Here is a 7665-nt window from a genome sequence, read left to right as displayed (position 1 = left end):
ACCAAATGTTTGGCTAGTCCAAAAACCACTGTAGTAGATCATAATAAGTAAAGTTGATAGTGAAAAGGTTTGAAAATGTTCAAGAAGGCAGGGTACTTAATTCATTTTTTTTTTTTAATTACAGGAAAACAATTTTTTTAGATTACAGGAAAACAATGGTACTGAATTCATTTTTTTTTTTTTAATTACAGGAAAACAATAAGCTTATGGAAATAAGATTCAATTACATGGGGAAATGGTTACCTTAAAAAGATAGTATGGTGTGGTGAAAATGGAACCAGCTCTTGCCTCAAAATGCCTAGATTCTGGTCCTGTATAATTTAAGCAAGAAACTTACCCTTTCAGATCTTCAGTTTTCTAACTTGTAAAATGGAGATACTGACAAAGGCTGGACTTATTCCTTTTGAAACAACTAGAAAACTAGACAAAATATATATGAACCAAGGTTTCAAGGCATTGGAGATCAGGCAACCAAGCAGAGTTTCCAGGGAGATGGGAAACAGATGGAGTGAGCCCAAGGGTTACTCTAGCTTACTCTCTGAAGAGATTTTCTAGGCCACAGTACAGAGGGTGGGGGACCCAGGCAGAGCATGGCAGCTGTCTTGAAGTGGAGAGATCAATCTGGGAGACTGAGGAGGATAAGGCAGCAAGAGTACACAGGTGAAGGAAGGGCTGGAGGACTGGAGAGAAGTGCTGCATAGAACAAAAACCAGAGATCTGCAGGTGGTTCCCTGAAGTCTTGGGTAAGTACATGAGGAAACTATTTGAGACCAAGAAGAGAATCATCCCGAAGAACCAGATTATAATTACTAGAGGAAATAATCCCACACCACATGTAAGAACAGGAATAATTCTTATTCCTACCAGCTAGTGGAAAACTTGATAATCCACACGGCATTAGGTAGAACAAGTCCTAGTAATGCAGTGGTTAATATTCAGCTGTTAACCAAAATGGCAATTCTGGTCACCAACCACCCAAGAAAGCTATGGTACTCTGCTTCCATAAAGAATACAGCCTTGGAAACAGTATGGGGCAGTTCTACCCTGTTCTATAGGGTCATTATGAAGCAAAATTGACTTTACATAAGTGGGTTTGGCTTTACATAAGTTGGGTACTTAAAAAGGTTTTATCTCAATAGTGGTGTGATGCTGTAGGATAAGCACTGGACCACAAGGTTAGTTTAAAATGCAAGGTTGGCAGTTCAAACTCACCAGCTGCTCCTCGGAAACCCCATACAGGGTTGCTATGAGTCAGAATAGACTATAGCACTTAGCACCAGTGGTGAAAAAAAAAAATTAGTTCTAAATGATGCTCTGTTCTTGCCTAACAAACCTTGAAAGAACATCTGAAAATCTCAAGCTCATTCCAAATAAATGAACCATCTTCCAAAACAAAACATATGCATATGTTTTTGTTAAAATCTGTTGAGTCTGTTCCAAGTCATAGTGACTTTATGCACAATAGAATGAAACATTGCCTGGTCCTACATCATCCTCACAGTCTTTGTTGCAGCCACTCTGTAAATCCATCTCCTTGGTGATTTTCCTCTTTTTTGCTGACCTTCTACTTTACTAGGCATGATGCCAATTCCAAGGGGCTGGTTCCTTCTGATAAGATGTCCAAAGGAAGAGATACAAAGTCTGGCCATCCAACCTTTCCTGTGCAGCATATTTGCCTAATGCAATATGTCATTTGATTTCTTGACTGCTGCTTCCATGAGCCCTGATTGCGGATCCAGGTAAAATGAAATCCTTGACAACTTCAGTCTTTCCTGTCTACAGTGATGTTGTTTATTGGTCCAGTTGTGAGGATTTGTGTTTTCTTTACATTGAGTTGTAATACTTACTGAAGGCTACATTCTTTTATCTTCATCAGCAAGTACTGATGAAGAAGTCCTCTTCGCCTTCAACAAGCAATGTTGTATCATCTACATATTACATAATGATTGTTAATGATTCTTCCTCCAACCCTGATTGTGTTCTTCATAAATTCCAGTTTCCTGGATTCTTTTCTCAGTACACAAATTGAATCCATATGACTTGAGGATACAATCTTGGAGCACACCTTTTCTGAAATTAAACCATACAGAATCTCCTTGTTCTGTTTGAATGACTACTTCTTGTTCTATGTACAGGTTCCTCATGAACACAAGTATTCTTGAATTCCCAATCTTCATGGTAGGTTTGAACTGTCCATCTTGCAACTGCAAGGATAGCAGTGCTTATCCTACAGCATCACCCAGCATACATCTTCAATAAATACACTTTAAATATAGTGGCAAAAGATTAAAAGCATAAGTGTGGAAATTTATGCTGTGTTAACACAGACACTGCCTCTATGTTATTTCATATGGCTCTTAAGTGACTCCAAACAAAAGTGCCGTTGAGTCAGTTCTGACTCATAGCGACCCTCATAGGGTTTCCAAGGAGTGGCTGGGAAGCTTGAACCATTAACCTTAATGAAGATTATTGTAAAAATCAGAATATAGGCTATAAATCATGACATGGAGAAAATATTGATAGCTACCAATCACTCATCAAGCTGAAGAAACTGCAGAAAAAATTCAAGCCTTGGCTTATAATATTGAAGGATATAAGGACAAAATATTGAATGATGCAGAAAACAACAAAAGAAGATGGAAAGAATGTAAACCCACTATACCAAAAAGAAATGACAAGTGTTCAACCATTTTTGAGAGGTAGCATATGATCAAGAGCCAATGATATTGAAGAAGTACATGGTGCACTAACAGCATTGACAAAAAGGCACTGGGAATTGGCAGAATACAAATTGAAATCTTTCAGCAAACTGATGTGGCACTGGAGGCACTTACTCATGTATGCCAAGAATTATGGAAGAGAGCTACCTGGCCAACTGACTGGAAGAGAAACATATTTGTGCCCATTCCAAACAGACGTGACCCACTGGAATGCGGAAATCATGGGACAACATCAATTAATACTGCATGCAAGTAAAATTTTGCTAAATACAAAATGGCTGTAACAGTACATTGATAGGGAACTTCCAGAAGTTCAAGTTGGATTCAGACAAGGAAGTAGAACAATAGAGATAATTGCTGACCTCAGATGGATCTTAGCTGAAAGCAGAGAGTATCAACAGAAAGATGTTTACCTGTGCTTTATTGACTATGCAAAGGCTTTTGACTGTATCATGACAAATTATGGACATTGCGGAGAATGAGTATTCCTGAACACTTAATTGTGCTCATGAGGAACCTATACATAGACTAAGAGGAAGTCATTTGAATATAACAAGGGAACACTGTATGTTTTAAATTTAGGAAAGGTATACATCAGTGTTGTATTCTTCCACCATATTTTCTCAATCTGTATGCTGAGCAAATAATCCGAGAAGCTGAGTTATATGAAGAAAAGCTTGGCATCAGGATTTGAGGAAAACTCATTAACAACCTGTGATATGCAAATGATACAACCTTTCTTGCTGCAAGCAAAGAAGACTTAAAATACTTACCCATGAAGATCAATGACCACAGCCTTCAGTATGGATTGCAACTCAGTGTAAAGAAAACAAAAACTCTCGCCACTGGACCAATAAATAACATCCATATAAATGGAGAAAAGACAGAACTTGTCAAAGACTTCATTTAGCTCAGATCAACCATCAACACTATGGAAGTTGTTGTTGTTGTCAGGTGCCATCGAGTCAGAACTGACTCATAGCAACCCCATGCACAGCAGAACGAAACAATGTCCGATCCTGGGCCAACCTCACTACCGCCGCCACACTTGACGCCATCAATGATGTCACCTGGCTGATCCATCTCGTTGGGGGTCTTCCTCTTTTTCTCTGACCCTCCACCTTACCCAGCATGACATCCTTCTCCAGCAACTGTTCTCTCCAGACAATGTGTCCAAAGTATGAGAGACAAAGCCTACCCATCTTGGCCTCCAAGGAACACTCTGGTTGCACTTCTTCCAGAACAGATCTATTGGTTCTTTTGGGAGTCCATGGCACTTTCAGTATTCTCCTCCAAAACCACAACTCAAAGGCATCAATTCTTCCATGATATCTTCCTTATTCACTGTCCAGCTTTCGCATCCATATGAGGTTATTGAAAATACCATGGCTTGGGTCAGGCGCACCTTAGTCCTCAAGCTGACATCTCTGCTCTTCAGTACTTTAAAAAGTTCCTGTGCGGCAGATTTGCCCAATGCAATACGTTGTCTGATCTCTTGACTGCTGCTTCCGCGAGTGTTGATAGTTGATCCAAGAAGAATGAAGTCCTTGACAACCTCAATCTCTTCTCCATTGATAAGAATGCTGTTTATTGGTCCAGTGGAAGTGGCAGTCTAGAAATCAAGCAACGTATTGCATTAGGCAAATCTGCTTCACAAGACCTCTTTAAAGTGTTGAAGAGCAAAGATGTCAGTTGGAGGACTAAGGTGCACCTGACACAAGCCATGGTATTTTCAATTATCTCATATGCATGTGAAAGTTGGACAGTGAACAAGGAAGACCATAGAAGAATTGATTTCAGCTATGGTGTTGGAGAATATTAAAAGTACTATGGACTGCCAGAAGGACAAACCAATCTGTGTTGGAGGAAGTACAGCTAGAATGCTCATTAGAAGCCAGGATGACCAGACTTCGTCTCTCATACTTTGGACAAAGTATCAGGAGGGCCCAATCCCTGGAGAAGGACATCATGCTCGGTAAACTGAAGGGTCAGTGAAAAAATGGAAAGCTTCCAATGAGATGGCACAGTGGCAGCAGCAATGGGCTTAAGCATAGCAGTGATTGTGAGGTTGGTGCAAGACTGGGCAGTGTTTCATTTTGTTGTGCATAAGGTCACTATGAGTTTGTACAAACTTGATGGCATCCAGCACAATAATAACCAATCATTCAAGAGCAAAGATGTCAGTTTGAGGACTAAGGTGTGCCTGACTCAAGCCATGGTAGTTTCCTAACGTCCTATAAATGTGAAAGTTGGACAATGAATAAAGAAGACCATAGAATAATTGATGCATTTGAGTTATGGAGTTGAGGGAGAATATTAAAAGTACCATGGATCACCAAAAGAACAAATCTTTGTTGGAAAAAAAGTACAGCCAGAATGCTCCTTAGACACCAAGATGGCCAGACTTTGTCTCTCATACTTTGGACATATTATCAGGAGGGACCAGTCCCTGGACAAGGATATCATGCCTGGGAAAGTGGAGGATCAGCAAGAAAGAGGAAGACCCTACAAGGTGGATTGGCACTTTGGCAGCAGCTCAAATTTAATGATTGGCTCAGGACTGAGCAGTGTTTTGTTCTGTTGTACATAGGATCACTATGAGTCTTAACTGACTGAATGGCACCTAACAAAAACCAATCACTAGCATTTTATGTAAATTATTTTATTTAACCTTACAGCAACCCTCAAGGAGATAGGTGAGGAAATTTATGAATGAGGAACTTAAAGAGCATGCAACTTTCCACGTATACAGACAGTACCAAGATCTGAACTCAGCTGGACTCTGGACAAGTATCTTTTCATAAGTCATGCATGTAATTGTGAAGACATACAATAATTTAAATGTTTCTTTCAAAATAATGAAGAAACAAAACAGCAAAATCTTAAAAAATTCAACTCCATCAATGATTCAAGGAGTCCTAGTATGGTGCTATAAGATAAGCACTGGACAACAAAGTCAGTTTGAACTGCAAAACTGGTGATTCAAACCCACCATCAGCTCCTGGGAAACCCTTTACTGGGTTGCTGAGTTGGAACTGACTCATTGGCACTTAACAATGATTCAAGGAGCCCTGGTGGTATAGTGGGTTAAGTGTTAAACTGCTAACTGCAAAATCAGCATTTCAAGGCCGAGGCTGTCTGCTCCCATAAAGATTTAATCTCAGAAACCCTAGGGGGTAGTTCTATTGTAACCTATATAGAGCCACTGTAAACTAGGATCCATTCAATAGCAGTGGGTGAGGTCCACGACTTTAAATTCCATGTAAGCTTCTTCTTGTCATTCTCCAAAACTATGTTGTTGTTAAGTGCCATCAGTTCCGGCTCATTGTGACTCTGTGTAGGGCTCCCAAGGGGTGGCTGGTGGGTTTGAAATGCTGACTGTGTAGTTAGTAGTCAAGTGCTTATCCTACAGAGCCATACCAGAACTCCTAAACGATACCTGCCCATATAGGATAGTGGCTTAATGGATGGGAGGGAGAGGTAAGTCTTGCTGTAAGTAGACCAGTACTTATCCTACAGTGCCACCAGAGCTTCTTATGGAAAAATAAAAAATACAAAAAATGTGACCTGGGTTAAAGAATTTACAGAAAACAACATTTAGTGGCACTCCTAAATACCAGGGAATCTGGTAGATGTTCTTAGTCACCCTATACCACCACGTAATAGATGGCAAGGCTAAGCCTCAACCAATTTAAGTAACTTATTACCCAAAACAGATATCTGCCTATAGAATTAGAACCAAACTGGTAAGAAATCTGAGCTTTCTCATTACACTGAATTGCTACCCCAAGGAATTAGTCAATAGGTAAGAAATAAATGTCTCTATATTACCATTTCAACCTAGTATTGATGAGAATCAGGTTCAAATAATTTAAAAATATATACCTTACAGGTGTTGTGCACTTCCCACTATATTCCTACAGGAAGCACATCATCTACTTGTGGACCTGAGGTTGAGTATCACCGAGTTCAGACATTATTAACTTGATCCTTCCTTTAGCAAGTCTCCCCTGATATTTTGCCCAGTGATTTTAGGATCCATTAATGATGGGTGTGTGGGTCCACTACTTCTTTGAGTTGTAACATAGCGTTCCTAACATTATTAAATGGAATTTTATAAAAACAAAAACACTTTTTCATTAACTGTTAGGTTACAGGTGAAATGGAAACTAAAGGAATGATGATCACTATGAAGAAATTTGGATATTGATAGATAATTTTTTTTTTTTTACTAATTTCATTAGTAAAGTAGCAGCATGAAAGAACAAAAAGGTATATACAGTGATCAAGAGACCCGTGATATATTAGTCATGCATGGGCCCTGATTCAAACAAACCAAATGATTTATAAAATGACTGTGTATTTATGATAATCAGGAAATTTGAATATGAACTATAAGATATTTCAAAATTTTGTTGCTAGATGATAATGGCATGCTTATACAAGACAAATCTTTATTTACTGTGATGAAGACGTAGTATGGGTGAAATTATATGCTTGATATTTGTACATAACAAAATAAGATAATAGGGAAATAAATTGGGGAAACATGAAATTTGCAAAATTTTAAGCTGGGCTGTATGTATAGAGGGTCATGATTTCTATTTGACTTTTATGTCTTTATAAATTTCCTAAGTTAAAAAGTTAATCACTAATTATTCACTGCTGTCAAGTCGGTTCTGACTCATAGACACTCATAGGGTTTCCAACCGAAATTACTTTTGAGTATTCTCATATTAAGGAGATTTCCTGTAATTAGCAAAAAGCTGAATTGCTAAAGCATTTGTAAAACCAACCTGACCTTCGAACTTCACATCCTCCTCTACCTAAAATAGAACAAGCAAACCAACCAGCCAAATAAAACAGTAAACTATACTTAAGACCTTTAAACCTACAATTATTGACTATCATTAATTTGTAATTTTTTTCTGACCATACTGAGAAT

This window comes from Chrysochloris asiatica, unplaced genomic scaffold (genome assembly GCF_000296735.1).
Source record: "Chrysochloris asiatica unplaced genomic scaffold, ChrAsi1.0 scaffold00242, whole genome shotgun sequence".
Lineage (NCBI taxonomy): Eukaryota > Metazoa > Chordata > Mammalia > Afrosoricida > Chrysochloridae > Chrysochloris > Chrysochloris asiatica.
Note: the sequence above shows the minus strand (reverse complement) of the source record.